At 42.2% G+C, this 24,640-nt stretch overlaps 1 long non-coding RNA gene across 1 annotated transcript; it reads right to left on the bottom strand.

Annotated features, from left to right (window-relative positions):
* Nucleotides 1-1,282: 1,282 nt before the first annotated feature.
* Nucleotides 1,283-11,988, bottom strand: LOC123729274 (uncharacterized). Its single transcript, XR_006760984.1, has 3 exons — nt 11,716-11,988; nt 11,412-11,501; nt 1,283-1,341 (listed from the first exon to the last, which is right to left on the bottom strand). It is a non-coding gene; the product is annotated as an uncharacterized lncRNA (long non-coding RNA).
* Between the last annotated feature and the right edge of the window lie 12,652 nt (nt 11,989-24,640).

Below are 24,640 nucleotides of genomic sequence, written 5' to 3'. Positions count from 1 at the left end.
AAAAACTATATTGATCAAATGTATACAAATACATACAGTAACTACTCATTCAAGGACTTTTCTTTATTTTGACTATTTTCTACATTGTAGAATAATAGTGAAGACATTAAAACTTAGGAAATAACACATATGGACTCAAGTAGTATGCCAAAAAGTGTTAAACCTTGTTAAAAGTGAATTTGTCGAATTCATTTCATTTTTAATGCGTTTGAGCAAATCTGTTTTAAGAAAGGTATATTTAGTAAAAGACTAAGTCCATATTATGGCAAGAACTGCTAAAATAAGCAAAGAGAAATGACAGTCCATCATTACTTTAAGACATGAAGGTCAGTCAATATGGAACATTTCAAGAAAGTTTCTTCAAGTGAAATTGCAAAAACCATCAAGCACTATGATGAAACTGGCTCTCATGAGTTCCACCACAGGAAAGCAAGACCCAAAGTTACCTCTGCTGCAGAGGATAAGTTCGTTAGAGTTAACTGCACCTCAGATTGCAGCCCAAATACTGTTGAAGTCGGAAGTTTACGTACACTTTGGTTGGAGTCATTAAAACTCGTTTTTCAACCACTCCACAAATGTCTTGTTAACAAACTATAGTTTTGGCAAGTCGGTTAGGACATCTACTTTGTGCATGACACAAGTAATTTTTCCAACAATTGTTTAGAGACAGATTATTTCACAAAAAATTCACTGTATCACAATTCCAGTGGGTTAGAAGTTTACATACACAAAGTTGACTGTGCCTTTAAACAGCTGATATCTCAAAGTGCTGTACAGAAACCCAGCCTAAAACCCCAAACAGCAAGCAATGCAGGTGTAGAAGCACGGTGGCTAGGATAAACTCCCTAGAAAGGACAAAACCTAGGACAAAACCTAGAGAGGAACCAGGCTATGAAGGGTGGCCAGTCCTCTTCTGGCTGTGCCAGGTGGAGATTATAACAGCACATGGCCAAGATGTTCAAATGTTCATAAATGACCAGCATGGTCAAATAATAATAATCATAGTAGTTGTCGAGGGTGCAACAAGTCAGTAACACAAGAGTAAGTGTCAGTTGGCTTTTTCATAGCCGATCTTTGAGAGTATCTCTACCGCTCCTGCTGTCTCTAGAGAGTTGAAAGCAGCAGGTCTGGGACAGGTAGCACGTCCGTTGAACAGGTCAGGGTTCCAGCAGGTCTGGTACAGCAGGTCTGGGACAGGTAGCACGTCCGGTGAACAGGTCAGGGTTCCATAGCCGCAGGCAGAACAGTTGGAACTGGAGCAGCAGCACGGCCAGGTGAACTGGGGACAGCAAGGAGTCATCAAGCCAGGTAGTCCTGAGGCATGGTCCTAGGGCTCAGGTCCTCCGAGAGAGAGAAAGAAAGAAAGAGAAAAAGAGAGAATTAGAGAGAGCATATTTAAATTCACACAGGACACCGGAAAAGACAAGAGAAATACTCCAGATGTGACAGACTGACCCTAGCCCCCCGACACATAAACTACTGCAGCATAAATACTGGAGGCTGAGACAGGAGGGGTCAGGAGACACTGTGGCCCCATCCGATGAAACCCCCAGACAGGGCCAAACAGGTAGGATATAACCCCACCCACTTTGCCAAAGCACAGCCCCCACACCACTGGAGGGATATCTCCCACCACCAACATACCATCCCGAGACAAGGCCGAGTATAGCCCACAAAGATCTCCGCCACGGCACAACCCAAGGGGGGGGGGGGCGCCAACCCAGACAGGAAGACCACGTCAGTGACTCAACCCACTCAAGTGACGCACCCCTCCCAGGGACGGCATGGAAGAACACCAGTAAGCCAGTGACTCAGAGAGAGGCAGAGAGGCAGAGAATCCCAGTGGAAAGAGGGGAAACCGGCCAGGCAGAGACAGCAAGGGCGGTTCGTTGCTCCAGCCTTTCCGTTCACCTTCACACCCCTGGGCCAGACTACACTTAATCATAGGACCTACTGAAGAGATGTGTCTTCAGTAAAGACTTAAAGGTTGAGACTGAGTCTGCGTCTCTCACATGGGTAGGCAGACTATTCCATAAAAATGGAGCTCTATAGGAGAAAGCCCTGCCTCCAGCTGTTTGCTTAGAAATTCTAGGAACAATTAGGAGGCCCGCGTCTTGTGACCGTAGCGTACGTGTAGGTATGTACGGCAGGACCAAATCGGAAAGATAGGTAGGAGCAAGCCCATGTAATGCTTTGTAGGTTAGCAGTAAAACCTTGAAATCAGCCCTTGCCTTAACAGGAAGCCAGTGTAGGGAGGCTAGCACTGGAGTAATATGATAAAAATGTTTGGTTCTAGTCAGGATTCTAGCAGCCGTATTTAGCACTAACTGAAGTTTATTTAGTGCTTTATCCGGGTAGCCGGAAAGTAAAGCATTGCAGTAGTCCAACCTAGAAGTAACAAAGGCATGGATAAATGTTTCTGCGTCATTTTTGGACAGAAAGTTTTTGATTTTTGCAATGTTACGTAGATGGAAAAAAGCTGTCCTTGAAACAGTCTTGATATGTTCTTCAAAAGAGAGATCAGGGTCCAGAGTAACGCTGAGGTCCTTCACAGTTTTATTTGAGATGACTGTACAACCATCCAGATTAATTGTCAGGTTCAACAGAAGATCTCTTTGTTTCTTGGGACCTAGAACAAGCATCTATGTTTTGTCCCAGTTTAAAAGTATAAAGTTTGCAGCCATCCACTTCCTTATGTCTGAGACACAGGCTTCTAGCGAGGGCAATTTTGGGGCTTCACCATGTTTCATTGAAATGTACAGCTGTGTGTCATCCGCATAGCAGTGAAATTTAACATTATGTTTTCGAATGACATCCCCAAGTGGTAAAATATATAGTGAAAACAATAGTGGTCCTAAAACGAAACCTTGAGAAACACCAAAATTTACAGTTGATTTGTCAGAGGACAAACCATTCACAGAGACAAACTGATATCTTTCCGACAGATAAGATCTAAACCAGGCCAGAACTTGTCCATGTAGACCAATTTGGGTTTCCAATCTCTCCAAAAGAATGTGGTGATCGATGGTATCAAAAGCAGCACTAAGATCTAGGAGCACGAAGGTACCACGTTCATCTTTACAAACAATAGTACGCAAGTATAAACACCATGGGACCACGGAGCCGTCATACCACTCAGGAAAGAGACGCATTCTGTCTCCTAGAGATTAACGTATTTTGGTGCGAAATGTGCAAATCAATCTCAGAACAACAGCAAAGGGCCTTGTGAAGCCAGACTACGGTTTGCAACTGCACATGGGGATGAAGATCGTACTTTTTGGAGAAATGTCCTCTGGTCTGATGAAACAAAAATATAACTGTTTGGCCATAATGAACACTTACGTTTGGAGGGAAAAGGGGGAGGCTTGCAAGCCGAAAAACACCATCCCAACCATGATGCACGGGGGTGGCAGCATCATGTTACGGGGGTGCTTTGCTGCAGGAGGGACTGGTACATTTCACAAAATAGATGGCATCATGAGGAACGGAAATTATGTGGATATATTGAAGCAACATCTCAAGACATTAGTCAGGAAGTTAAAGCTTGGTCGCAAATGGGTCTTCCAAATGGACAATGACCCCAAGCATACTTCCAAAGTTGTGGCAAAATCGCTTAAGGACAACAAAGTCAAGCTATTGGAGTGGCCATCACAAAGCCCTGACCTCAGTCCTATAGAAAATGTGTGGGCAGAACTGAAAAAGCGTGTACGAGCAAGGAAGCCTACAAGCCTGACTCAATTACACCAGCTCTGTTAGGAGGAATGGGCCAAAATTCACCCAACTTATTGTGGGAAGCTTGTGGAAGGCTACCCGAAAGGTTTGACCCAAGTTAAACAATTTAAAGACAATGCTACTAATTGAGTGTAAGTAATTGAGTGTACTTCTGACCCACTGGGAATGTGATGAAATAAATAAAAGCTGAAATAAATAATTCTCTCTACTATTATTCTGACATTTCACATTCTTAAAATAAAGTGGTGATCCTAACTGACCTAAGACAGGGAATTGTTACTAGGATTAAACGTCAGGAATTGTGAAAAACTGAGTTTAAATGTATTTGTGTCACGTCCTGACCATAGAAAGCTGTTATTTTCTATGGTAGAGTAGGTCAGGGTGTGACAGGGGGGGTGTTCTAGTTTAGTTTTTCTATGTTGTCAGGTTCTAGTTTTGTATTTCTATGTTGGGTTTTGTTTGGGATGATCTCCAATTAGAGGCAGCTGGTCCTCGTTGTCTCTAATTGGAGGTCATACTTAAGTAGGGTTTTTTTCCACCTGGGTTTGTGGGAGATTGTTTTTTGAGTAGTGTATGTTTCAACTCTGCGTCACGGTTTGTTGTGTTGTTCTTTAGTTTATGTTTATGTATCGCATAGTTTCACAATGTAAATAAAATGTGGAACGACACACACGCTGCACTTTGGTTCGCTTCTCCTTACGACAACCGTGACAATTTGGCTAAGGTGTATGTAAACTTCCAACTTCAACTGTAAATGCTTCACAGACTTCAAGTAACAGACACATCTCAACATCAACTGTTCAGAGGAGACTGCGTAAATCGGGCCTTCATGGTCAAATTGCTGCAAAGAAACCACTACTAAAAGACACCAATATTAAGAAGAGACTTGCTTGGGCCAAGAAACTCGAGCAATGGACATTAGACCGGTGTAAATCTGTTCTTTGGTCTGATGAGTCCCAATTTTAGATTTTTGGTTCCAACCGCCATGTCTTTGTGAGACGCAGAGTAGGTGAACAGATGTTCTCTGCCTGTGTGGTTCCCACTGTGAAGCATGGAGGCGGAGGTGTGATGGTGGGGGCGTGCTTTGCTGGTGACACTGTCAGTGAATTATTTCGAAATCAAGGCACACTTAACCAGCATGGCTACCACAGCATTCTGCAGATATATGCCATTTCATCTGGTATGCACTTAGTGGGACTATCATTTGTTTTTCAACAGGACCATGACCCAAAACACACCTCCAGGCTCTGTAAGGGCTATTGGACCGAGAAGGAGAGTGATGGAGTACTGCATCAGATGACCTGGTCTCTACAATCACCCAGCAGCCAACAAGTGCTTAGTATATGTGGGAACTCCTTCAAGACTGTTGGAAAAGCATTCCTCATGAAGCTGTTTGAGAGAATGCCAAGAGTGTGCAAAGCTGTCTACTTTGAAAAATCTGAAATATATTTAGATTTGTTTAACACTTTTTGGGTTACTACATGATTCCATACATGCTATTTCATAGTTTTGATGTCTTCACTATTATTCTATAATATAAAAAAGAAAGAAAGAAAAACCCTTGAATGAGCAGGTTTGTCCAAACCTTTGACTGGTATTCTGCCCTACCAAGCTAAAAGGCAGTAACTACTCAAAGTGTGGAACTGAGAAAAATATATTTTATTATTGTTTTTTATTGGTTTCACAGTAACTTTATACAGTGCCTTGCGAAAGTATTCGGCCCCCTTGAACTTTTCGACCTTTTGCCACATTTCAGGCTTCAAACATAAAGATATAAAACTGTAATTTTTTTGTGAAGAATCAACAACAAGTGGGACACAATCATGAAGTGGAACGAAATTTATTGGATATTTCAAACTTTTTTAACAAATAAAAAACTGAAAAATTGGGCGTGCAAAATTATTCAGCCCCCTTAAGTTAATACTTTGTAGCGCCACCTTTTGCTGCGATTACAGCTGTAAGTCGCTTGGGGTATGTCTCTATCAGTTTTGCACATCGAGAGACTGACATTTTTGCCCATTCCTCCTTGCAAAACAGCTCGAGCTCAGTGAGGTTGGATGGAGAGCGTTTGTGAACAGCAGTTTTCAGTTCTTTCCACAGATTCTCGATTGGATTCAGGTCTGGACTTTGACTTGGCCATTCTAACACCTGGATATGTTTATTTGTGAACCATTCCATTGTAGATTATGCTTTATGTTTTGGATCATTGTCTTGTTGGAAGACAAATCTCCGTCCCAGTCTCAGGTCTTTTGCAGAGTCCATCAGGTTTTCTTCCAGAATGGTCCTCTATTTGGCTCCATCCATCTTCCCATCAATTTTAACCATCTTCCCTGCCCCTGCTGAAGAAAAGCAGGCCCAAACCATGATGCTGCCACCACCATGTTTGACAGTGGGGATGGTGTGTTCAGGGTGATGAGCTGTGTTGCTTTTACGCCAAACATAACGTTTTGCATTGTTGCCAAAAAGTTCGATTTTGGTTTCATCTGACCAGAGCACCTTCTTCCACATGTTTGGTGTGTCGCCCAGGTGGCTAGTGGCAAACTTTTAACGACACTTTTTATGGATATCTTTAAGAAATGGCTTTCTTCTTGCCACTATTCCATAAAGGCCAGATTTGTGCAGTATACGACTGATTGTTGTCCTATGGACAGAGTCTCCCACCTCAGCTGTAGATCTCTGCAGTTCTTCCAGAGTGATCATGGGCCTCTTGGCTGCATCTCTGATCAGTCTTCTCCTTGTATGAGCTGAAAGTTTAGAGGGACGGCCGGGTCTTCGTAGATTTGCAGTGGTCTGATACTCCTTCCATTTCAATATTATCGCTTGCACAGTGCTCCTTGGGATGTTTATAGCTTGGGAAATCTTTTTGTATCCAAATCCGGCTTTAAACTTCTCCACAACAGTATCTCGGACCTGCCTGGTGTGTTCCTTGTTCTTCATGATGCTCTCTGAGCAGGTGCATTTATACGGAGACTTGATTACACACAGGTGGATTCTATTTATCATCATTAGTCATTTAGGTCAACATTGGATCATTCAGAGATCCTCACTGAACTTCTGGAGAGAGTTTGCTGCACTGAAAGTAAAGGGGTTGAATAATTTTGCACGCCCAATTTTTCAGTTTTTTATTTGTTAAAAAAGTTTGAAATATCCAATAAATTTCGTTCCACTTCATGATTGTGTCCCACTTGTTGTTGATTCTTCACAAAAAATTACAGTTTTATATCTTTATGTTTGAAGCCTGAAATGTGGCAAAGGGTCGAAAAGTTCAAGGGGGCCGAATACTTTCGCAAGGCACTGTACAGTTACTGCTAACATGACCCCATTTTCTCCAAAACACAATACAATAGAGGCATGATACTTGTCCACATGATTAAGCATGTATTTAATGTATCAAAAATGACATTAACACATTTTCCACCAAATGAGCAGTTCCTTGGTAGGGCAGTATAAAAACATTGCATACCAAACACCAGCATACAGATAATGGTCTCTTTATAGTGGGAGAAATAGTTACTTTACAGATGTAGGATCTTAATTTGATCACCCTGTTGCAGGAGAACTTTCCTGCAATGCAGGAAATTGAAAACGTGTAGTGTATTGAAGTTTAAAAAGGCTTCTGAAGTTTGGAATTTCCACAATGAAATTTCAGACTTGATTTTCCTTTATGAACAATATATCCCTACAAAAATGTCCATTAATTATAATCCACATAATAATTCCCATTTCCTATTGATGCAGGATTATTTTCCTGCTGTACAAACTGGCTCAAATTAAGATCCTACATCTGTATATTCATACCAGTGGTTGAATTGGGGATTGTTGAGCTCTATCACCATATGTTGGCAGACAGGATAGAATCGAAATGGAATATATTCCATAGAAATCAGGGACATTTCCACCACCTACAAAGCCCTTATTCAGCCCGTTTAATCGCATATGGATCATGTACGAAACAATAACAATAATTAAACCATAATAGAAAAATAAAAATGATTTTCATGCACTTCATATGAATGCTGTGAACCCCAACGCCATACAACTCCTACTAAAGTACTATCCCAGCCAGTACTGTTCCTACTCTCTTTGCACCACATCTTTCACTACTTCTACCGCTACTCCTATAATTGCTATTGCAGCTACAGTTACATTGCTACTGCAGCCACACAACACTACTACCACAATTACTACTAGCTCCACCATAAAACTTTAACAAAAATAAATGTCAAATACAATAACTACACCACTACAACTACATAGTACTATATGTGTAATAAAAATTACTAACAAATATACTACTACTACTACAATAAGAATAAGTGCAAATAAAAACTGCTTTAAATTGTTGGAGGTGAAGTGAAGCTAGCTACATCACAACCATTATTTACAAAAACAATGCAGTGCAAACCACCAAATATTTTTAAGTGAAGAAATTAGCTCCTTTCAGGGACTAATAAAGTGTTATCGTAAAGTATGCGGTATACAACCAACATAACATTGGGATTATAAAATGAGAAAGGATTTTAGTCAAGGAATTCAGGGTTAACACCCAAGCTCCACCATAACAACAACAAAGATTAGACATTCATGGCTGTACTAGTGGACTAGTTTACCTGACTGCCATCTGAATGTACTGTCAACCATACAAAAAGAGCAATGCTGACTTACTGTGTAAAATAAAGAGCAACTTTTTTGGTTCATAGTAAATCATATTTGGTGAATGTCTTTAAGATATAGTCTATTAAATTATTTTTTTAAAAGATAGTTCACTACAATTTCAAAAACCTGTTACCACACACAATGCCACATGCCTTGAATGTGTCTAGTACGAGATGACCATGTTGGTAATATAACATGACACCAGCCAAAAATGTATAACAAAAGTGTAATATGTAAATTCCTATGTCTCCTGTGGAAACGCCACAAAATACAATGTAGTTTTATTTATGCCAATGACTGTGCCTGTTCCACTACTTTTTTTGTTTTGAACTTGCAATGACCCTCTCCATCAGCTGAGATGAACTTATGGGTTGCACCTTTAACGTTCACCATATAGGCCTATATACAGTGCCTTGCGAAAGTATTCGGCCCCCTTGAACTTTTCGACCTTTTGCCACATTTCAGGCTTCAAACATAAAGATATAAAACTGTAATTTTTTGTGAAGAATCAACAACAAGTGGGACACAATTATGAAGTGGAACGAAATTTATTGGATATTTCAAACTTTTTTAACAAATAAAAAACTGAAAAATTGGCCGTGCAAAATTATTCAGCCCCCTTAAGTTAATACTTTGTAGCGCCACCTTTTGCTGCGATTACAGCTGTAAGTCGCTTGGGGTATGTCTCTATCAGTTTTGCACATCGAGAGACTGACATTTTTGCCCATTCCTCCTTGCAAAACAGCTCGAGCTCAGTGAGGTTGGATGGAGAGCGTTTGTGAACAGCAGTTTTCAGTTCTTTCCACAGATTCTCGATTGGATTCAGGTCTGGACTTTGACTTGGCCATTCTAACACCTGGATATGTTTATTTGTGAACCATTCCATTGTAGATTATGCTTTATGTTTTGGATCATTGTCTTGTTGGAAGACAAATCTCCGTCCCAGTCTCAGGTCTTTTGCAGACTCCATCAGGTTTTCTTCCAGAATGGTCCTCTATTTGGCTCCATCCATCTTCCCATCAATTTTAACCATCTTCCCTGCCCCTGCTGAAGAAAAGCAGGCCCAAACCATGATGCTGCCACCACCATGTTTGACAGTGGGGATGGTGTGTTCAGGGTGATGAGCTGTGTTGCTTTTACGCCAAACATAACGTTTTGCATTGTTGCCAAAAAGTTTGATTTTGGTTTCATCTGACCAGAGCACCTTCTTCCACATGTTTGGTGTGTCTCCCAGGTGGCTAGTGGCAAACTTTAAACGACACTTTTTATGGATATCTTTAAGAAATGGCTTTCTTCTTGCCACTCTTCCATAAAGGCCAGATTTGTGCAGTATACGACTGATTGTTGTCCTATGGACAGAGTCTCCCACCTCAGCTGTAGATCTCTGCAGTTCATCCAGAGTGATCATGGGCCTCTTGGCTGCATCTCTGATCAGTCTTCTCCTTGTCTGAGCTGAAAGTTTAGAGGGACGGCCGGGTCTTCGTAGATTTGCAGTGGTCTGATACTCCTTCCATTTCAATATTATCGCTTGCACAGTGCTCCTTGGGATGTTTAAAGCTTGGGAAATCTTTTTGTATCCAAATCCGGCTTTAAACTTCTCCACAACAGTATCTCGGACCTGCCTGGTGTGTTCCTTGTTCTTCATGATGCTCTCTGCGCTTTAAACGGACCTCTGAGACTATCACAGAGCAGGTGCATTTATACGGAGACTTGATTACACACAGGTGGATTCTATTTATCATCATTAGTCATTTAGGTCAACATTGGATCATTCAGAGATCCTCACTGAACTTCTGGAGAGAGTTTGCTGCACTGAAAGTAAAGGGGTTGAATAATTTTGCACGCCCAATTTTTCAGTTTTTTATTTGTTAAAAAAGTTTGAAATATCCAATAAATTTCGTTCCACTTCATGATTGTGTCCCACTTGTTGTGGATTCTTCACAAAAAATTACAGTTTTCTATCTTTATGTTTGAAGCCTGAAATGTGGCAAAGGGTCGAAAAGTTCAAGGGGGCCGAATACTTTCGCAAGGCACTGTACATATAAGAACACTGTTGATAACCTTGGTATTCATTATAGAAAAACACACACGCACACACTCGCACACACATACACACAGACACACACACAGACACACACGTATAATTGGTGTCATACTCCACACACCTTTGTAATGTAGTATGATAGGAGAGTATTCACCCGTGTAACAACATGTTGGCGACTTGGTTTCTACTTTCCAGCCTAAACTGGCTGCTTTGAACATGATCACTTTCCCTCCTAGAAGTAAGTGTGTAAGAATATGACTCTCTTGTTGTATTACATACAACACAAATATCACATTTACCAAATAACATTTAGCTTAACTTGCATTTACATGTTGTTACTTTAATGTAACAAACAGTGGAAGTTTCACAGAAACCAGCGAATGTGCAACCAAAGTCTTATTGCAAAACACTCAATTTACAATCGTGTTTTAGCTTACATAAAACTTTGGATGCTTTACATAAGAACTGTACCTTGCCTTGAAGAAAGCCTCTCACTTTTAAAGCCACCTAACAAAGAATTAGGTATTACAAAATTAAAGACTTTCTGAACCACATTTACCTTTTCCAAGACAAGTTCAAGCTTGTAACAACTCAGAAACATTTACTGTCAGTTCTCTGGTATGCCTTGCTTGGCAGATGCACACATCATTTCATAAGGAACAGCTATGTGGATGGACACCCAATCTAGGTCACATAGTTCCCCTAAGAAAGAGATTAAAACCAAATTAAAACCATGAATCTAATAGATTTTGGAAATTACTCAATTTATCGAGGACCCTATGAAATCAAACTGTAACCAAATAAAACGGTGTTTTTCGATACATCAAAAACAGCAAGAACAGCAAGAAATTATCATTTGCATTTGTGTGTTCAATAAAACAGTGTGAAACAAAGATAAACTCAAATGTAGAGTATTTTTTGGTCTACAACCCCCCCATCGCAATCATATGAAAAATACTGAAGTTTAGAAGTAGCTTACCTTACTGGGTCTGGAGACCACTCCTTGCATAAACTTGTAGGACTCCATTTTGCTTCCCACTTCATTTGCATTCTCCCCACAGCGATTATCCTGAGGGAGAGTAGTTGACAGCATTTTTATCTCCTGCACTTTAAGGCTTAAGCAAACAGAGCATGAATGGTTCTTTAAATACTCCAGGATCTACCGTATATCTTTGTGTGGATTCATTCAAACTTAATACATTCTTAGCTTAATAACCTAAATGAACACATTATGACTTCCAAATTCCAAACTTTAGCAGCCTATATCATCCGTAGACACTGACCAGAGTGTGATGGTAGCTTCCCATTTGCAGCAGACACTCCAGTGTTTCCATTATCTGCTTCTTGCGTAGTGTGTGGAGTCTCATCTGACTGGGGGCCACACTTCTCTCCAGCTCTCGCACGGTGACGTTCAGAGCCACTGCTGCACACTGAAACACACTGAGCCCTGACCACAATACATACCAAGCACAGACATGAGGCAGTGTAGAATAAGACCAACCACCCAAAATCTATCAAAGTATGTAAGGGAAAGGGAATTTAACAATGGAAGAAACATGAGTTATGACAATGACATTCTGGTAATGGATTTTTCAATGTATGGTGCCTTCAGAAAGTATTCACACCCCTTGACTTTTTCCACATTTTGTTGTGTTACAACCTAGGTTTAAATTGATTAAATTAAGATTTTTAAAGTCAAAGTGGAATAATTTTGTGGTGCATTTTTCCAAATGAATTACAAATTTAAAGCTGAAATGTCTTGAGTCAATAAGTATTCAACCCCTTTGTTGTGGCAAGCCTAAATAAGTTTGGGAGTAAAAAGTCACATAATAAATAAAATGGACTCAATCTGTGTGCAATAATAGTGTTGAACATGATTTCTGAATGACTACTGTGGCGGATGAATCAGAATTAGTTGGGTAACATAGATAATTAAGATGTTTTTTTTGCATAATATGCTTATGTGAGATACTTGTCATTAGAATGTATCCCTTTGGACTCTGGTGTTGACAGTTGCACGTCTTCCCTTAGCTAGGGCTCAGTCACTTGGGGCCCAAAGAGGGGAGAGGTCAGGCTGGTCTTTCACATGTCCCTGGTGTTACGTTCCCCAGGTTCTGTTGTGGTTTGTGTATTATCATGTATGTATTTCAGGAGATGGATTCCTGAAGTTCTCAACGAGCAGCTGATTGGTCAATCAACATTGATTGTTTGGAGAGCTGACCCCGCCCCCCTCATCAGGACGCAGCTGTCTCCAATTACTAACTTCTTCTGAAGCTATATAAGCCCCAGTTCTGTTGCTCAGAAGGGAGATGATTGCTGAGAGACAAGGCTAATGGCTGAGGGTTATAGCATGTTGGTTGTTTCCAAGAATTTTGGTATGTACTGTGTCCGTTGTTGCTGAGGGAGCTGATTGGTTGTGTGTGTCAATAGGATGCAGTGTTTTGATTATTGACTTACATTTGTGTAATTCTGTTTCATTTGTTCCCAGGGGGAAGGGGAAGGCACCTAGGGAGTGTTTAGGCAAGAGGCCCGCGGGCATACATATACCTGTAGTAGTTTGCTGTCTATGCACACTAGGAAAGACCTGGGCGGACCATCCCCTGTATTTTGGTTAGTGCACCAGGTGGTGCTAGATAGGTAAGTAGTGGGTAGTCAGGTAAGGTAGGAGAGGGGGCTTTGATATTTACTTTCTTTGCTTTGGTTCCGTCCAGCCCCTTTTTCCCAAACCTTATCACGTGAAGGAATAAATTCCCTGTTAACGGTATTCTCTGCCTATTCGTCATACTTGTTCACACCTACACTTCCCTACCTTATTCACAACAAGGAGAGTTGAGTTGTAGCAGGGTGTTGCGTTCCATCTTTCTAGAGGCGTGCGTAACATAATGGGGGCTCATCCGGGATACCATTAAACCCCCCCGGACCCTGCTGCACTGAGCTTTCTGTGATTTGTGAGTATGGGTGACTAGTTTAGTTTGTGGTTAGTTCAGTGTTGAGCGTCATAGCATTAGCTATTTGTTGGCTCTTGTGTTTGGTGTAGTAGTTTACAATGGCTACTTTTGATGTACAATCCTTTTTGGATAACCCGTCGTGGGAGGTGTTTAATAAGTGTCGTAAAAAGTGATTTAATGACCTTGGCTGACCATTATTCATTGTCTATTTCGCACAATTTAGTTAAGGCGGAGGTTAAGAAACTAGTGTTAAATGTATTGTTAGAAGAGCAGGTGCTTGTGTTACCGCTGCCTGAACCTACTACCCCTGTAGGGGATGTTGCTGCTCCTGTAAGCCCGTCGGTTTCTGAGACCGAAGGCGAGGCTAAAGCTCCAGCCACATTGCCCCGTTTTGATCCGCTCTCCCCACTGTCAACTGGTGATGCCAGAAGGGATGTCCGTTCTATACAGTTTCAACTGGAAGCGGAAGAGAGAGCCCAAAATAGGCGAGAAAATCTCCAGTTAGAAATCTGTAAAATAGAGGCTGAAAAAGAAAGAGAACAGCGGCAGTTGGAAATCTGTAAAATAGAGGCAGAAAGAGAACAGCGGCAGATGGATTTCAAAATGCGCCAAATGGAATTGGAGGCAGAGACAGCGAGGCTAGCCTTTGTTCCTACTGTGCCTGTTAGTGAGTCGTCCTCACCAGCTGGAGCTTCCAACACGTTTGACATTAGTAGGCAGATTGCCTTAGTACCTTTGTTTAGAGAATCAGAGGTTGACTCCTATTTTTGTGTGTTTGAACGTATAGCCGTAGCCTTGAAATGGCCTGAAGAAGTATGGTGCTTATTACTTCAGTGTAAATTAACTGGAAAAGCCCAAGAGGTTTTATCAGCGCTACCTTTGGAAGATAGTTTGAACTATGAAGTGGTCAAAGCTACCGTTCTTCGTGCTTATGAGCTTGTGCCTGAGGCATACCGACAGAGATTTAGGTCTCATAGAAAGTCTCCTAGTAAGACTTATGTGGAATTTGCTAGAGACAAGGGAAATCTGTTTGATAAATGGCATGCTGCTAGTAAGGTAACTGATTTCAACTCTCTCCGGGAGTTAATTTTGTTGGAAGAGTTTAAAAATTGCTTACCCGAACGCATTGTAGTATACCTAAATGAACAGAAAGTATCCTCCCCTGTCAGAAGCGTCTGTGTTGGCAGACGAGTTTGTGTTGACGCACAAGAGTGTGTTTTCGGCTCATACTGAGAGTAGAGCTACTGAGTTGCCTACTTTTAGTCCCAGTCGGCCCACAGTATATCAAGCACGCCAGAAAAATGAGCGTCCCTGTTTCTATTGTCATAAAGTGGGACATGTGATTAATGATTGCTTCCTACTAAAACGCAAAACAAGGGATGCCTTTTCGTGCCAAGCCGCCAACAGGTGTTGGGCTAATTCGTACTGTTGTGAGGTCTGAAACAAAACAGGTGCCTCAGAGTAAATGTAGTTTGAAAGTCTCAGTACCCGACCGCAGTTACGAACCGTTCATTTTTGAGGGGTTTGTGTCCATAGCGAATGACGAAGCATCTCAGCGTCCTGTTAAAATCCTTAGAGATACAGGGGCGGCGCAGTCATTTATATTGTTTGATGTGTTGCCCTTATCCGACAATACATACTGTGGTTCCAGTGTGTTAGTTCAGGGTATTGAAATGGGTTTTGTCCCAGTGCCGTTGCACTTTGTGAATGTACACTCTGAGTTAATCAGTGGAATATTCAGAGTAGGGGTATGTCCTAAGTTGCCAGTAAAAGGTGTGACCTTTATAATGGGTAACGATATTGCTGGAGGAAAGGTAGTACCCGTATTGGAAGTGTTGGATAAAAGTGACCACTCTCTCTCCAATGAGTTGGCACAGAGTTATCCCCATGTGTTCCCCGCTTGTGCTGTCACTCGTGCTCAGGCAAGACAAATGGGTGACGTGATAGATTTGTCAAACTGTTTTGTTTAAAGAAGTTGATCAAGAGGATGGGTTGTGTACTACCTCTAAGAAGCTGATCACCTCTGACAAACAGCCCAGGGGAAGTGAAATCGCGCCCCAATTACATGACATTCTTTTGACTGTCACCCCCGAGAAGGTGATTGAATGTCAAAAGGGAGACATCAGTCTTCGCAAGTGTTTTGCTTCGGTAACTTCCATTGAGGAAGCTAAAACTAAAGAGACTGCCTACTTTATGGAAGCAGGAGTTTTGATGCGTAAATGGGCAGCTCATGACACCGTTAGTGACTGGAGTGAAGTGTGTCAAGTGGTTGTTCCTACACCATTCCGACAGCAGGTGCTGTCACTCGCCCATGACCAGGCGTGGTCCGGACACTTAGGGATCACGAAGACTTATAACCGAGTCCTTCGACATTTTTTTTGGCCAGGTTTGAAGTCTGACGTTGTCCAATTCTGTAAGACATGCCACGTACGTCAACTCACTGGGAAAGCGAATCAAACAGTTCCACGTGCGCCGCTCTGCCCGATTCCTGTGGTGGGGGAACCGTTTGAAAAAGTGATAATTGATTGTGTAGGTCCATTGCCGAAAACCAGGTCAGGTAACCAGTTCTTACTAACAATAATGTGCAGTGCTACTCGATACCCAGAGGCTATTCCTCTACGGACAATAACGGCTAAGACTGTGGTGAAGGCATTAGTGAAGTTCTTCTCTACGTTTGGACTCCCTAAAGTAATCCAAACTGACCAGGGATCCAACTTTATGTCAAAGCTGTTCTCTAGTGTGTTAAAGACGCTGTGTATTTCCCATCAGGTCTCCAGTCCGTATCATCCAGAGAGTCAAGGGGCTCTCGAACGCTGGCATCAGACGCTGAAGGCAATGCTACGCAAGTATTGCATGGATACCAGTACTGATTGGGATGAGGGGGTGCCCTTTGTCTTATTTGCTATTAGGGAAACAATACAAGAGTCCTTAGGGTTCAGCCCTGCTGACCTTGTGTTTGGACACACCCCACGGGGTCCGCTAAAGGTTTTGAAGGAGCATATCTTATCTCCTACACCCAGTAGCGCCCCTAAAAATGTGTTGGATTATGTCAGTAAGATGCGGGAGAGACTGCACACTGCAGGTGCATTAGCCCAAAAGTCTCTCTCCTCTACTCAAAAACGCATGAAGTTGCATTATGACAAAAAGGCTGTTGGCCGTTCTTTTGCACCAGGTGATCAAGTTTTAGTTTTGTTGCCAATCCCTGGCTCATCTCTGTCAGCACGTTTTTCTGGACCATATCTTGTGGAAAAGAAACTCAGTGACACCAATTATGTGATAAAGACCCCAGATCGGAGGCGTTCTTCCCGAATGTGTCATGTTAACATGCTGAAAGCATATTATATGCGTGATTCTCCCAACAGCTCCTCAAGAAAGCCTGTCCAGCCCGCCGTTTCCAGTGTGGCTGCGGTGGTGCTGAAGCCTGGCTGGTATCTAGAGGAGGATAAGGAGGATGGGTTGGAGTTACGCCATACGTTACAGCAGTGTGAACGCTTATGTAATTCAGAGATGCTGAAAAAGTTACCGTCTCAAATGGAACATTTGGATAAAGACCAAACTAAGGATCTTGTCTTATTGATAAACAGTTTTCTCACTGTGTTTCAGGATGTTCCAAGTCGCACGTCCATCTTGGAACATGACGTGGATGTGGGGGACGCTGTTCCTATAAGTCAGCATCCGTACCGGGTTAATGCAAAGAAAAGGGAGGTAATGAAAAGTGAGGTAGCTTATTTATTACAGAATGACATGGCAAAACCCAGTAACAGCTCCTGGAGTTCCCCGTGTATTCTTGTTCCTAAGCCTGACGGTACGTCTCGCTTATGTACGGATTATCGTCGAGTAAATGCCGTTACAAAGACTGATTCTTTTCCTCTACCTCGCTTAGATGACTGCATTGATAGAATTGGCTCTGCTGCTTACGTTAGTAAATTAGATTTGCTAAAAGGTTATTGGCAGGTGCCTTTGACCTCTCGAGCTTCTGACATCTCGGCTTTCGTTACGCCAGATAACTTCGTACAATATTCTGTGATGCCCTTTGGAATGTGTAATGCACCTGCTACTTTTCAGCGGTTAGTTAACATTGTTTTTGCCGATGTACCAAATTGTACTGCTTATCTTGACGATGTGGTAATACATTCGTCTACTTGGTCTGATCATTTCGCCACCTTGAAAAGTGTGTTTCAGCGGTTGGCGAATGCTTCTTTAACCCTCAATTTGGCCAAGTGTGAGTTTGGGAAGGCTACAGTGACTTACTTAGGGAAACAAGTGGGACGAGGTCAAGTGCGCCCAGTAACTGGCAAAGTGGAAGCAATTGTTGCTTTTCCTGCTCCCACGACTCGCCGCCAGTTGCGCAGATTCCTGGGGATGGTAGGTTACTATCGTACTTTCTGTAAGAATTTCTCGACGGTAGTAGCTCCCCTTTCATCTCTGCTTAGTCCGAAGGTACCATTTAAGTGGTCCCAGGACTGTAACTATGCTTTTGAGTCCGCTAAAGCGCTACTTTGTAGTGCCCCAGTGCTTGCCGCCCCCAACTTTGACAAACCTTTTAAGTTGGAGGTAGACGCTAGTATAGTGGGGGTGGGTGCGGTTCTCTTGCAGGAAGATGAAGATGGAGTGGATCGACCCGTCAGTTTCTTCTCCCGTAAGTTCAACTCGTGTCAGTCAAGGTACTCCACAATTGAACAGGAAACGCTGGCTTTATTGCTAGCATTACAGTTCTTTGAGGTATATGTGGGTTCCAGTGCCTTGCCTGTAATGGTCTTCACGGACCATAATCCTTTGGTGTTCTTAAAGCAAATGTACAATCAGAACCGCCGCCTTATGCGGTGGGCTCTGATTGTACAAGGATATAATGTACAGATAGCCTATGTGAAGGGCTCGGCAAATGTGGTTGCCGACGCTCTATCACGGGTTTAGTAACTGGGGAAGCGTTGATTTTTGTTATTGCAAACTGTAGGTTTGCATTTTTTGTGTTGGGCGTGTTACGTTCCCCAGGTTCTGTTGTGGTTTGTGTATTATCATGTATGTATTTCAGGAGATGGATTCCTGAAGTTCTCAACGAGCAGCTGATTGGTCAATCAACATTGATTGTTTGGAGAGCTGACCCCGCCCCCCTCATCAGGACGCAGCTGTCTCCAATTACTAACTTCTTCTGAAGCTATATAAGCCCCAGTTCTGTTGCTCAGAAGGGAGATGATTGCTGAGAGACAAGGCTAATGGCTGAGGGTTATAGCATGTTGGTTGTTTCCAAGAACTTTGGTATGTACTGTGTCCGTTGTTGCTGAGGGAGCTGATTGGTTGTGTGTGTCAATAGGATGCAGTGTTTTGATTATTGACTTACATTTGTGTAATTCTGTTTCATTTGTTCCCAGGGGGGAAGGGGAAGGCACCTAGGGAGTGTTTAGGCAAGAGGCCCGCGGGCATACATATACCCGTAGTAGTTTGCTGTCTATGCACACTAGGAAAGACCTGGGCGGACCATCCCCTGTATTTTGGTTAGTGCACCAGGTGGTGCTAGATAGGTAAGTAGTGGGTAGTCAGGTAAGGTAGGAGAGGGGGCTTTGATATTTACTTTCTTTGCTTTGGTTCCGTCCAGCCCCTTTTTCCCAAACCTTATCACGTGAAGGAATAAATTCCCTGTTAACGGTATTCTCTGCCTATTCGTCATACTTGTTCACACCTACACTTCCCTACCTTATTCACAACAAGGAGAGTTGAGTTGTAGCAGGGTGTTGCGTTCCATCTTTCTAGAGGCGTGCGTAACACCTGGTGCTATGCAGAATATCAGAAAGAGAAGAGGACCGAATGGAATATTGTCTTCATATGTGAATGTGTCTTTACCTATTCTTAAACCATGTGAAGGGATGGTGTGATTAATGGGGAACCAATTATTTGTCTCCACAATGTCTGTGCGCAAGTCAGTCCCCTCAGTGAGCTTGTCCAGGAGTGGGATCAAGAGGGGGTTTACTTGAGATGGGAGTATCTAGAGTTGACAATTGATATATGCCATTGGAAGAGTTGGTTTTTTTGTACTATGAAGTACCAGGAACGAGATTAGAACCTCGTCTTAGGGACCAAACTGAACGATAATTTCTAGCAAATGTTATCTGGCTAATGGATACTCCTTTCTCAAATATAAAGTCCCTTTGTGAACTGTTTCTAAGATCTGTTGTTCGTCATGTACGTTGAGAGTGGTGTATCTTGGCTATAAAAGATCGTTGTACTTTTGTGTTGACACTTTTCTATGGTTCATTAGAGATAGCGCATCATTGAAAGTCAAGTGCTTTTGCAAAGCTCTTATTATTAAAGATGTAGTTTAAGTATAACTCCGACTGGTGTGTGAAGTTTGTAACTCTCCTCATTTGGTAATGCAGAAATTAGCCACCACACTACCTCATCTCTGTATACCACACATACAATTATCTGTAAGGTCCTTCAGTCGAGCAGTGAATTTCAAACACATATTCAACCACAAAGACCAGGGAGGTTTTCCAATGCCTCACAAAGGAGAGCACCTCTTGGTAGATGGGTAAAAAAAAAGCCAGACATTGGATATCTATTTGAGCATGGTGAAGTTATTAATTACACTTTAGATGGTGTATCAATACACCCAGTCACTACAAAGATAAAGGCATCCTTCATAATTAAGGATAAAAAAGAAATTGAAAATCCTAGAAGATAACCTGGGCCAAATTTTCACTGGAGTTGTTTACCAAGAAGACAGTGAACGCTCCTGAGTGGCCGTGTTACAGTTTCGACTTAAATCTGCTTGAAAATCTATGGTAAAAAAAAATACCATAAATGTCTGATTAGTGGAGTGCTGCAGAGATGGTTGTCCTTTCCCGGAAGGTTCTCCCATTTCCACAGAGGAACTCTGGAGCTCTGTCAGAGTGACCATTGGGTTCCTGGTCATCTCCCTTTTCCCCCGATTGCTCAATTTGGCTGGGCGGCCAGCTCTGGGAAGAGTCTTGGTGGTTTCAAACTTCTTCCATTTAAGAATGATGGAGGCCACTGTGTTCTTGGGGACCCTCAATGCTGCAGAAATGTTTTGGTACCCTTCCCCAGATCTGTCCCTCGACACAATCTTGTCTCGGAGCTCTACGGACAATTCCTTCGACCTCATGGCTTGGTTTTTTCTCTGACATGCACTGTCAACTGTGGGACCTTACCAAATCATGTCCAATAAATTGAATTGACCACAAGTGGACTCCAATCAAGTTGTAGAAATATCTTAAGGATGATCAATGGAAACAGGATGCACCTGAGCTCAATTTCAAGTCTCATAGCAAGGGGTCTGAATTCTTATGGTAAATAAGGTATTTCTTTTATTTAAAAAAATTTTGGAAAACATTTCGAAAACCCTGTGTTCGCTTTGTCATTGTGGGGTATTGTCACAAGTATCTTCGTCTTCTGACGATAATGCGAAATCGTCATCGGAAAAGGTAGACCAATACGCAGCAGGTGTGCAGTTGTTCATTTTGAACATTTAATTAAATCAACACGAATACAAAAACAACAAACAAGAAACCGAACGATAAACTGACAGTCTGCAAAGCATAGGCTCAACACAGAACAATCACCCACAAATCACACACACAAACACACCCTAATATGTGGGACTCTCAATCAAAGGCAGATAGACAACACCTGCCTTCAACTGAGAGTCCCAACCCCAATTAACCAAACATAGAAACACACACACCAGACTAACCATAGAATACAAACACATAGACCATCAACCAAAAACCCGGAAATACTAAATCAAACACCCTTTACACAAACACACCACCCCGAACCACATAAAACAAATACCCTCTGCCACGTCCTGACCAAACTACAAAAACAATTAACCTTATACTGGCCAGGACGTGACAGGTATTGTGTGTAGATTGATGAGGAAAAATATTAATTTAATACATTTTTCGAATAAGACTGTAACGTAACAAAATGTGGAAAAAGTAAAGGGGTCTGAATACTTTCCGAATGCACTGTATATGCCTCAATCCCAAATGAATGGAAAAGATACACTATAAAATTTCATGATTTTATTTGGTGCTTATCTTTTCCATTAATTTGTGGTTGAGGCATATAGCTCACTACTAATGCCGTGGGACATGGTTTCATCTTAACGTTTGACTACTTTTTGAGGTCTGAATCATATGACAAACTTTAATTTTGGAGTGAACTATCCCTTTAATAAAGGTGCAATATGCAGAAATCACTCCGCCATTTCCTAGTTGCTAAAATTGTGTGTTCCCCTAATTTCAGTTTTTGTGACAAAACAAGCAATTATACCATCTAAACCACTGTGAAATAGATTTTCAATAACCAAAAAGATTGTATTTTCAGCTGTTTGAAGCTGGTGTACAAAACCAAAAGTAAAAGACAGAAAAACTACACTTAAGAACGGGAAGCATAGAAATAGCCCACATAGAACAGATCTACCACTTCTTAGACTTCCTTTCAATGAGAATGACAGATTTATAACGCCCCAGAATGTTACATATTGCAGCTTTAAATATAAGACTCGCATTAAGAGTTTTATATGGAAGGCTCTGAATAGAATATGAAAACAAGAAAGCCAAACATACCATAATTATTGGTATCTTCGACATCTACATAAATCCCTTCTTTCATCATATTTTTCATAACCTAAAAGAAGAAATATGTATATCATTAGAAAGATCAAACAGCATATAGTCTTGCTGAGGTTCAGGGTATCAATTTCATTGTGGGAACTAATCATTGTTTACCTTTGTACACAGTAACATGACAAACACGTTTCCTGGGTTGTGAAGGGGCTGCAGTAGGCTATACCTTATATAATCCTAATGACAGGGTAGCATGTTGAAATGTAACATTTAAAGTACCTCCCAAAAATTCTTCAAATACTCTACTATTTCAAGTCATCGGAGCTAACCTTCAAAGACCTCAGCTCACACAACAGGTTTGGTCTGTCAATATTGCATGTCAGTTGGCTGTATTTACCTCCAGAACTCGAATGTATCCATTCTCACCACTGAGATGCAGGCAGGTCTTTCCACGTCTGTCCTTCTCGTTCACACAGGCATCATGGCGAATCAGATCATCCACCATCAGGTGTTGGTTCTTCTGTGCAGCCAGGTGAAGCACAGTCTGGGAACAGAAGTCAGGGGCTTAATCAACTATTTGGCAGTCATGTTTTGATTGGTGAGCAATTCTGACGTAGCTCAAGCTATATCAGCTTTATCACTGATTTTATACAGTAGTGCAGAGCGATTAGTAGTGCTTACTGTTGAGTTATTACATTTCTGTAATTTTTCGGTTTATAAACAAGTAATTGATCGGCGTCGGATCAATTATTTGAATTCCATTTTGTTCGTGTTTTTTCTGTGAGCTCGATGTGCAGTTCCCAATTCAAGCCCATATTGTGCGATCACTGCAATGTAGCGCGCCATCTTTTCTGGTCTGCGTGGAGCAGACACGGAGACATCGTCGACTGAGGGAAGAGAGAACACACGAGAGGGATAGAATGCAGTTGCTGTGTGAGGTATCTCTACCTGAAAACACATGATTTAAGTGATTGATACTTGGTATTCAGCAGTCATTAAAGTATGCCTTATTTACTTTGAAGAACTATTAAAATAGTGTTTTTGTCAGACAGCATAGGCAGCAGCTCTATAGAGATTGGTTTCCAAGATGGCGTAGCAGCGTTTGTTTATGTACCATTTTTGTCCCGTGTAAATATTACGCTTTTTTCGTTTTCTGTATACATTTCAGTCTCTTTTTCCATTTTCGAATAAAATATACCTTCCTGCAACCTGCCTCACCCAACGTGGTACGGATCTGCTATTTCTTTTAGCCCTTATAACTGGAACCTCCATCAGAAGCTAGCTTTCAGAAGCTAGCCAGGTAATTAGCTACTAGCTATTTAGTCATTGTGAGCCACTGCTAGCAGTCTTTACCTTTAGCACAGACACCAGCCGCTTTAGCCTGGATAGCCCGGATAATATCTGCCAGTCTACACATCGCGATATCAGCCCTGAGCATATCGGACTGCTTTTATCCCACTACATCACCGGATTCCTGCCGCAAGCTCTGGACCATTACACTAGATCATCGCAGCTAGCTAGCTGCTAGCGAGTGGCTATCGTGGCTAACACCCTTGTCCAGAAGCAAGCACCAGTTAGACTCGAGCTAGGCCCAAGCCCCAGCTAGCAAACGAAGTACACCAACTACAATACCTCTCTTGCCAATTGGCCTGACCCCTTTGTCGACACGGAGCCCCGCCGATCCATCACGACTGGTCTGCTGACGTATTTCGGCCGATGTGCTCTCAACCGGCCTCTGCGTCGTTGATGTCGGTGAGGATCCAGCTACTAGCCCCGGCCCGCTAACTCTCTGAGCGCCGTGTCTCCCGTTCGCCTAGCGTAGTGACGACTGCCGAGCAGCTCCCAGTTTTGTCCATTGCTGCTTATTGGACCCTATGATCACTCGGCTACACAGCTGATGTATACTGGACTGTTCATTAACACTGTACATCTTTTTGTTTATCTGTCGGCCCCACTCAGGCCCCACTCAGGCTAACTGGCCATCTCTGCCCATTCATCGCCATTTACTCGTTGTTGTTGTCTTAGTTGTTTACCCGTTGTTGTCTTAGCCCTTCCAATCATCACCTTTGATTGCTTTATGCCTCCCCCTAATGTCAATATGCCTTGTATACTGTTGTTTAGGGTAACTCTCATTGTTTTGTTTTACTGCGGAGCCCCTAGTCCCGCTCTACATGCCTCGGTTAGCTCCCTTGCCCCACCCCCACACATGCGGAGAACGCACCTACCTTAACTGCCGCTTCCAGAGATGCAGCCTCTCTCATCGTCACTCAATGCCTAGGTTTACCTCCACTGTACTCGCACCCTACCATGCCCTTGTCTGTGCATTATGCCCTGAATCTATCCTACCACGCCCAGAAGTGTGCTCCTTTTACTCTCTGTTCCAAATGCACTAGACGATCAGTTCTTATAGCCTTGAGCTGTACCCTTATTACATTTACATTTACGTCATTTAGCAGACGCTCTTATCCAGAGCGACTTACAAATTTAAAAGCCTACACACCCTTATCCTACTCCTCCTCTGTTCCTCTGGTGATGTAGAGGTTAACCCAGGCCCTGTGTGTCCCCAGGCACTCTCATTTGTTGACTTCTGTAAACGGAAAAGCCTTGGGTTCATGCATGTTAACATCAGAAGCCTCCTCCCTAAGTTTGCCTCATTCACTGCTTTAGCACAC

Source organism: Salmo salar, chromosome ssa20 (assembly GCF_905237065.1).
Source record: "Salmo salar chromosome ssa20, Ssal_v3.1, whole genome shotgun sequence".
Taxonomy (NCBI): domain Eukaryota; kingdom Metazoa; phylum Chordata; class Actinopteri; order Salmoniformes; family Salmonidae; genus Salmo; species Salmo salar.
This window is presented reverse-complemented; position numbering and strand designations above follow the sequence as displayed.